Source organism: Dendronephthya gigantea, unplaced genomic scaffold (assembly GCF_004324835.1).
Source record: "Dendronephthya gigantea isolate DGI-Jeju-01 unplaced genomic scaffold, DenGig_1.0 000046F, whole genome shotgun sequence".
In the NCBI taxonomy this organism is placed as follows: Eukaryota; Metazoa; Cnidaria; class Anthozoa; order Malacalcyonacea; family Nephtheidae; genus Dendronephthya; species Dendronephthya gigantea.
In genome coordinates this window covers 943,342-952,500 of record NW_021163056.1, presented here as the reverse complement: position 1 = coordinate 952,500, position 9,159 = coordinate 943,342, and positions in this window count along the sequence as shown.

Here is a 9,159-nt window from a genome sequence, read left to right as displayed (position 1 = left end):
TTGTGGAATTGAGAGCACTTTCAAAATTGTCTAACTTTTGATACACCCTGTATATATAGAGAAGGGAAGAAAGACATATAGAGCAGGGAAGAATAAAAAAAAGTAGCATGGTGCATTTTGTCAACAATGTTGGACAGTTTTTCGAAGAGTTTTTAAGATGTGTTCAAGAAGGAATCACATGACTAAGCGCAGAATGTGATGCAATTTGCGTGGACAGCCTGTTATGCTGCCTTAGTGAGTTTGAAAGAACCCTAGGGTTATTATCAAGTCGTGTTGCCACTCTTAGCGTTGGTGGCAGATTACATGATCAGTTATTGGAAGACTTGGAACGGCTCTTAACTTCTGTGGGTCTTCTAAAAACAAGGTACCAAGCCAGACATGCCGAATCAGTGCCGTCTCCTGATATGGAAGCAGTACATCTGCCACAACACGGCTGTTCCGCTCACTATTTAGGGCATGCTTGTCGGCCAAGACTTGCCGTTGACAGAATTGTTGTTCAACAACTGCGTGAAGAATCAATGAAATGGGTGGACATTGCAAAAATTATTGGAATTTCATCCAAGACATTGACTCACTGACGCAGGGAATTTGATATGCCCATTGGTGCTGATGCATTTACATGTATTGAAGATGGCGATTTAGATGAGCATGTTCAAGGAATTTTAAGAATAAATCCTGAAGCAGAACTAATTTTGGGAATTTAACAAATTTTGCGGCCTCCGGCATGATTAGCCAGATTTCAAAATTTAAAAAATACGATTTTACTTGTTAACAATAAGTCAATAATAACAATGACAATTACTGCTGATAAGTGCTAATCATACTTAATACTCAACAGACCAGTTTAGTGTTTGAACAACCGTATCAAGTAGCTAACTATAATTTCATAACAAGTAACAAAGCTAAGTAGCTAACAGTTTCAAATTTGGATCTAAAAGCATGTCAGGCGAGACTTAGGACATATTGTCAAAGTTGGAATTTTCTCCGATTATGATGGATGAACAAGAGACTCTCCCCTCTTCTTGGAAGAAGTCTGCTTTGTTTCTTTTCGAATATGTTCCTATATTCTGAGTACATCCGCTCAGAGAACACGGATGACGAAGGTGTACAAAGTAACTTCCGTGCAAGCTTCTGCATAAGTGGGAATTGAGTTGCATTCTTCCACCATTTGAGTGGATTATGTTTTCGGTCAATGAGTGGCAATGACAAAAATGGGTCAACCTCTTGCACAACGTCCTGCATACTGGTCCTACAACTTGATTGCTTGTTCAAAGTAGTTGATGCAATGGCTTCTCGTTGAGTAACTAACTCCATGAAGCAAGAACGGAAGAGGTTGTTGTCTGACTTGTCTTTCTTTCGCTTTCTCTGTAAAGAATGTGGTTGTTACTGCGATTCTTGGTCTTTTACTTCAGATTCTTCACTATGCAACTTTCGATAAACCAGAAGTTCCTCTACCAGCCACACCTTTGCTTGTTGCTTGTCATCAGCACTAGGAAAAAAGTGGGTTTTGTACCAAGGGTCAATGCATGTCGCAGTAACATATATGCTTTCTTGTGCATTACATTTAACTATCCTGCTTCTTGGGATAGAAATCGCTTTCGGAGTGATCTGAGAAGTTCTTCACGAGTCGACTGAACTTCTTTATCACCTTGGCCGATCTTTGACAAGAATAACTCTAAAGTCGCAATGTTGGGAATCACATCCGAAAGAATCGAATACTCACCACTCATTTCAGGTCAAAAAAGGGCTTAAGAATGTGAAGCAACATGCACTAATACTAAAGATTTACAGAGATGGACATCATGCATTCTAAAACAAGGACATCGTTCAACTCTAGTCATGCAAATTGCTAAAACAATACGTTAACAAAAACTATACACAAACTAAAACAATTGTAAAAACTAGGGATCCAAGGATAGTGCAAAGTTTTTATTAAAAAGTATCCATTATGGTTCCCTAATTAGTTGCTTTGAAAGAAAAGATTGAACGGATTGAAGATTGACTTGGTTTGGAATCAGTCTCACGAATTACGATCAGAGAAGTACGACAAGGCTTCTTGAATTGTTTATTTCCCCATTTAGTCTTTGTGATAAGAGTTCATCTGTGGTATAATATTTATCTATTTTATTTCACACTTTTTGCTATAAAGAAATCAAGGTACACATGAAATTACATATAGCGAGAGACATACAGACATTTTAGAGTGACTATTTGTTTGAAGTACGATATTTGGTGGTGTCTGTAACGGTATAATGAAGCGTATTTGAGATAATTATGTTGGAAGCTTTAAATTATAACTGTTTGTGAAACTAACCATTCGTCGAGTTCCACACCTCGTTACAATGTGGTACTATTATTCGATCTACTATCAGTTGTTTCTTGCACTGCATGGTACATTAATGGACGTGTTATACCGACGGCGTTATTTATACACCATATCTCAGTATATTCAGAAATGAACGATCATGCATATCATTGCATAATGTATCATTGCATGGAAATGATAATATACGTTTTGCAGCACCTCAACTGTTGTATACGTTCGATGATATTATGTTCCATTAGTATTCGACATGCATGCGTTTTTAGATTGATTGGTAGATAAATCGTAGTTATTTACTTTCACCACATTTTTCTTCGTTTGAGATAGAACACTGATGTCAGTTCTCAACTGAAAAATCCGTTTCTAGAAATTGACAGTCCACTTTTGAATAATATTCTTCTTGTGTCTCTTGCATTAATTCCTTGTAGCTTTTATGTTGAACCTGTGTGTTCTTGTTATCTTTCACTCTGTCTAGAATTCGCTCTTTATGATTGAACTTGATTGCAGTTCGGTAGTTTTCATGTATGACAATACCTGACCGCTTACAATATTGTAGTTTTGTTCTTGGATTTGTGTGATTTTGTCTGCAATAAAAAATAAGGAGTTACTTCAACACGATACAGGAGTTTGAACAGCTAAAAGAATATTTTTCTTAAATAATTAGATTTGATCACAAACTTTATCTAATAATACGTCCCAATACCTTAGTTATTGCTTTCATTATCTTAGGCAAATATCTTTACTGAGTACGATGGATGATCATGTTACTGAAATAATGAAAAGAGAATATAAGAATACACATAATGACAATTAGAAAATGACATTTAAAAAAACTTACGTAGTCAAAGGCTTGAGGTCACCATATGGAGGTCTTCTTCTGTCCCGAGTACGTAGGGACATAGACCTTCTAATTAGAGAGAAGGGCAAGGATCTTTTAGTCAGTGTATCGAGTGTTCTTGACCTTTTTACTTTGCTTTGAAGAATAACTTTTTTGGTTTTTGAGCCATGCATTCTGGACATTCTACGTTTGCTGTGAAGAATAACTTTTTTATAGATTTTGACTATATTACTATTGTGAAATGAAATTTTGTATAGTTTTTGTGGGTAGCCTGCGCATGCGCGGCTAACCACTATGTAGTCGAAAAAGTGTCCGGATCTGTGTGTGTGTGTGTGTGTGGCAATCTTCGGCAATCGTCGGATATACGAAAGATGACGAACGGTACGTTCTACTTCCGGAAAATTTCGTTGTTTTCGAAGGACGGAAGCAACCGAGGTTACGTTAGTACGTTTGTCAAATTTTAAAGCGAAGTTGAGTACTTTAAAGACGCAAAAGCGGTGATCGGTGAGCATTGAATCTACAACTACAAAGTTACACTAAAAGGAAATAAATAGTAACAAGTTGCCCTGTTTTATAACTTATAATGCAATATTTCACCTGTCAATTTCTTGCTTGTGGACATGCAGCTATTAAACCAAATACATTACCTTATTGCAAATGGTAGTCACAAGTTGCCCTGTTTTATAACTTATAATGCAATATTTCACCTGTCAATTTCTTGCTTGTGGACATGCAGCTATTAAACCAAATACATTACCTTATTGCAAATGGTAGTAACAAGTTGCCCTGTTTTATAAATTATAATTTGGCAAAGGGTAGTAACAAGTTGCCCTGTTTTATAAATTATAATGCAATATTTCACCTGTCTTTCTTGCTTGTGGACATGCAGCTATTAAACCAAATACATTACCTTATTGCAAATGGTAGTCACAAGTTGCCCTGTTTTATAAATTATAATGCAATATTTCACCTGTCAATTTCTTGCTTGTGGACATGCAGCTATTAAACCAAATACATTACCTTATTGCAAATGGTAGTAACAAGTTGCCCTGTTTTATAAATTATAATTTGGCAAAGGGTAGTAACAAGTTGCCCTGTTTTATAAATTATAATGCAATATTTCACCTGACTTTCTTGCTTGTGGACATGCAGCTATTAAACCAAATACATTACCTTATTGCAAATGGTAGTCACAAGTTGCCCTGTTTTATAAATTATAATGCAATATTTCACCTGTCAATTTCTTGCTTGTGGACATGCAGCTATTAAACCAAATACATTACCTTATTGCAAATGGTAGTCACAAGTTGCCCTGTTTTATAAATTATAATGCAATATTTCACCTGTCAATTTCTTGCTTGTGGACATGCAGCTATTAAACCAAATACATTACCTTAAGTATTGCAAATGGTAGTAACAAGTTGCCCTGTTTTATAAATTATAATTCGGCAAATGGTAGTAACAAGTTGCCTTGTTTTATAAATTATAATGCAATATTTCACTTGTCAATTTCTTGCTTGTGGACATGCGGCTATTAAACCAAATGCTTTGGAGTTCAAAAAACAAAGCTGTTAACAAAAGTGCATTTCAACTGATCAAAAATATTTAAAATATTGTTCAGATACATAGATAAGTCCTTAAAAAATGTTAATGCGAAACGTTTGAAACAATTTTGGACTCTTTGTTATGTGACTGTAAAATGATCTGGCAAATCAAGTAGTTTATCCTCAATGAAATCTTTGTTAAGATCTTTCTCCTTCTAAACTAAGCTTTATGTTATCAGACGATGTGTGCCACCATCCCGGAACCTTACTGTCTTTTTTGTTCTGTTCACCTATTCTGCTTAAAAAATTTCATTTCCTATCTCTTGTAAAAATGCTTTTATATATGTTTTGATCTGTCGTAAAATGTATTTAATACAATAAAATATTATAATATATAGATTGCGTAATAAATCTTCTCTTGCATAATAAGACTTCGTTATAACTGTATTCAACCAGCTAATTATAGGGCGTTTATTCCGTTGTCTATGGCGTTAAAACATAAGACTAGAAAATAATATTTTATTGCATCAGTTGATATTTACTTGCCACTATAGCAGCTTTATCGCATTAATAATGTTTAACAGGCTACCCACATGTACGCATTGCGTACCTATTTTTTATATATTAATGATTGATATTTATTGTAGTAACTTAAAATCAAATTAGTGAGAGGAAAATAGGCTTATGGTAGCTATATTACGATTCTAAAACTCCACTATTGTTTACTCTTTCAGGAATATTAGTGTATATGTGATCAATTTGTGTTTTATAGTCTGTTGTTACTTGGTTAATAAGTTGCACATATTGCTTTTCTTCGATTAAACACTTGGTAAGTGTATTTTTGTCAGTGCATTTTCAAGAAGGTTGACATTAAAATCACCAAGAATGATAGCAGGAGTATTTGGATAATTTATATACGTAGAGTGTAAATGTTTTAAAGCATCAATGAACCTTCAAATTTTTACTTTTGATTTAGAGCGATAAATTCCAACAATATGTAAATTATTTACTGGTTGGTTTACTTTAAGTAATGTCATTTCTACATGATTATAGTTGCACCTTAAAGGTTCTGACATTAGTTGTATATTGTCCTTTAGGTAAACAGCAGTTCCATAAGGTGTTCTAGCACCATCAGGGATGAAGTCATTTCTGAATAGTTGAAAGCCTTGGATCTGATATAATTCACTGTCGTCATTATTACATAGAACAGTTTCCACAAACATATTTGTATCAGCTGCTTGTACATTATAATCACTAGCAACGTCAGCAACGTGAAGATGTAATGATCTTACATTTTGGAATAATACTTTAAATGTCTCAGTACTATCTTTATAGAGAAATTGAAGACGACTTTTAAGTACACAATTTTGTCTTAGTCTTGGCATTTCTTCTTGTACTTTCTTGCTCACTGTTATTTTCTTTTCGTTCAAATTAAGAATATGTAATCCTGAAATGTTTCTAAGTCTGCTAAGTGCAACGTAATGCATGTGCTCTTGCTTTAATGATGGAAGGTCAACAACAGCTTCATTTAATGTATCTCCTTGACAACGGTGAATAGTCTTGGCTGCAGATGGTCTTAAAGGAAACTGTCTGCGAAGAACTTGTATTTTATTTTTGGTGAACTGTCTTTTTATCTCAAGAATTGGAACCCACATTTTTTCTATACTCTGATTGTAAGGATAAGAGTATTCTCTGCCATAATCATTCCCAATGTGTTGTTCTTGAAATAAAACACAGATGATACTTGGTCTTGATGAACCTTCTACATGGTAATTGATTTTCTTGATGATACATTCAGCACCATTAGTCATACCATCTACAACTGATACGTTTGTCGTGAGGTCATACTTAGCTTCTTTAAGTATTGAACACACTGAGTACAAGCCCATAGTTTTCGAAGGATCGTTTGGGATTTGCTTTTCGAGTCTTTCTTTCAAGTCGTCAGATAAGTCTCCAAGTACGATATCTATTGCTTTAATATTAACCTTTTCGTTTGATGATTTCTGGAAAATGTCATGGTTATGTTGATCAACTGCCATATTAGTACTGAATAAATGTGTAGAAGATATTGGATAATCAGGATGTAATGGACTAATGTTTAAAATTCTTTCCTTCAAAACTTCAAGATCTTCAGTATGATTTCCTTCTGTGATACGATTTAAAATTTGAGCAAATTCTTTGTCGTCTTTTTTTCTCATAATTTCGGATAATTCAAACATTTGAAAATGTTGTTGCCAGAGATTTGTTGCTAATGCAGCATAACCATCCATTGAATTCTCAAATATCCAGTTATCAAATACGGGTTTCAGTTGAAACAAGTCGCCAACGGTTATTATACTAAGACCGCCAAATGGTTCTTTTGTTCCCATGATTTGTTGCAATATTTAGTTAAGAAAATTAAACATACCACTGCCCACCATAGATATTTTGTCAATAAAGATAACTTGCATTCTATGTAACTGAGATCTTATTGTATTCAACTGGTTTCTATCTAGTGTGCAATAAATCCTCTGTTTGCAGGAATTTTAAACGCGACATAGTGTATTTCCTCTTATGTTATAAGCAGCTTTGCCTGTCGGGGCAACCTTTACAACACTGACATCATCAGGATCATTCTGAGGTTGAGAATTTGAGTATCTTATAAGAGGTTCATACAAAGCATTTAGTGACGGTACTTTTACCCACACCAGCACATCCACTTAAAAACAATCTCATTGGCAGCTTAAAAGATGCTCCCCCATTAATGGAATGTGTTGCGCGGAATATATGCACAGAACGGACTTTACCTCATCTTTAAACTACAATCTGCACTTATTACTTGTATGAAACTGAAATAAAGAAACTAAAAATTACCCAAGAATTAGTTATGACAGAGTTGCAAAAGAAACAATTAGGAAAGGAAATTGAAGAAATGCAGCAATTATGTATGATACATTTCAAGATTGATTAAAAGGATGTGGTTGACAGCAGTTTCTTTAATCAGCTTTTGGATAATTTTGTGGAAAAATGACCTCTTATGCACAGTGTTTGTAGTCATTTTGATCACAGACAATAGGAAGTTAACATGTGGGATGAATGCTTTGTCTATGAATTTAAGTGTTCGCAATCAAAAATGCCATAATGATGTTAGACTACTTTTGGGAGTAGTGTGTGTTAGTTTTGGGGCAGGAAAGCAGTTTATAAACTTTCTAAATGCAGTTGGCCTTACTCATTGGGATACAATGTATGTATCTGAATTATTCTTTTTTAGCAACATGGCCTGACCATGCATGTATGTTTGTATGTTTATATACAGTATAATGTAAGACTTCTACTGATGGCAATTGTTGATCGGAATGCAATTGTTTTTGTAAATTTTCAATTACAGTATGACTACATATTAGACAGGTTCTTATGAGAATTTGTAAGTCTATGGAAAAATAAGATATTGTAGATGCAATTTTTAACTACACTATATTTTGTACCATAGGTACACTGGTATATTGCACAAATGCATGATGAAACATTTTCCCTTTTTATAAATAACTTTCTTGAGCAACGAAAAGAAGCTATGGAAAAACTAATTGTTAAGAGATGCCCTGTTAATAAACCACATGCAGTAATATTGTTGATGGATAAAATATCTATCAAGGACGAAAACGACATACCCCGGCTGTAGAAGAATGTGGGTCCTAAAATGTGGAATTTTACAGTTAGAAGGGCAATCATTCCAGATACTAGTGATGTTGAAGAATCGATGGGTGAGATGGAAACAGCAACCATGCCACAGCTGCCATGACGGCAAAAGATTTGCTAATGGTAGCTACTAGTCAAGGTCATCTTATATGGTGCAAATTTTTGGCTATTTCCAATGCAATTCTGTGCATATTCTGGTTATATGTGAAATTGTTAATAATGAGTCTTAATTATTGAAACCAAGTCTGTATAGCGATTATTGATACAAGTTTTTTAGTTTATAAGTTTTGCAAATATACCGGCAGCATTTTTTGGTGTGCCATAAATGTGCCATATCAAGCTTTCGTACCATGCATGTGGTGAAATTGACCGTTTTTAAATTGGTTTTAAAGGTTTGTATTTGCTGGTAATGTTGGTATAATTTCAGAGCAGTGCTGAAAAAATATCAACCAAACAGACCTATTAATTACAGAGTCAGAGTAAATGAAAAGCGTCAAGAGCTTCTAATTTACAATTTGAAAACTTATTCATTTACAGACTCGATGGTTGATCTTAAGAAAATGTGGAAAGATTGCTGCGATGGATACATCCTAGAGTTACTTGATCAAAGCTTGAATTGTATTCCTAAACTGCCTAAGGATTTTGGCAATATGAATGAAACTTAATTTAATTCATGGTTTTTCAAAAGTTGACTTAAGTAATAAAGATGAATCTGACAATATGTATAAGATTATTCCACCATCCAAACAATGCCAAAGTTTTCACGTCACAAAAACAAA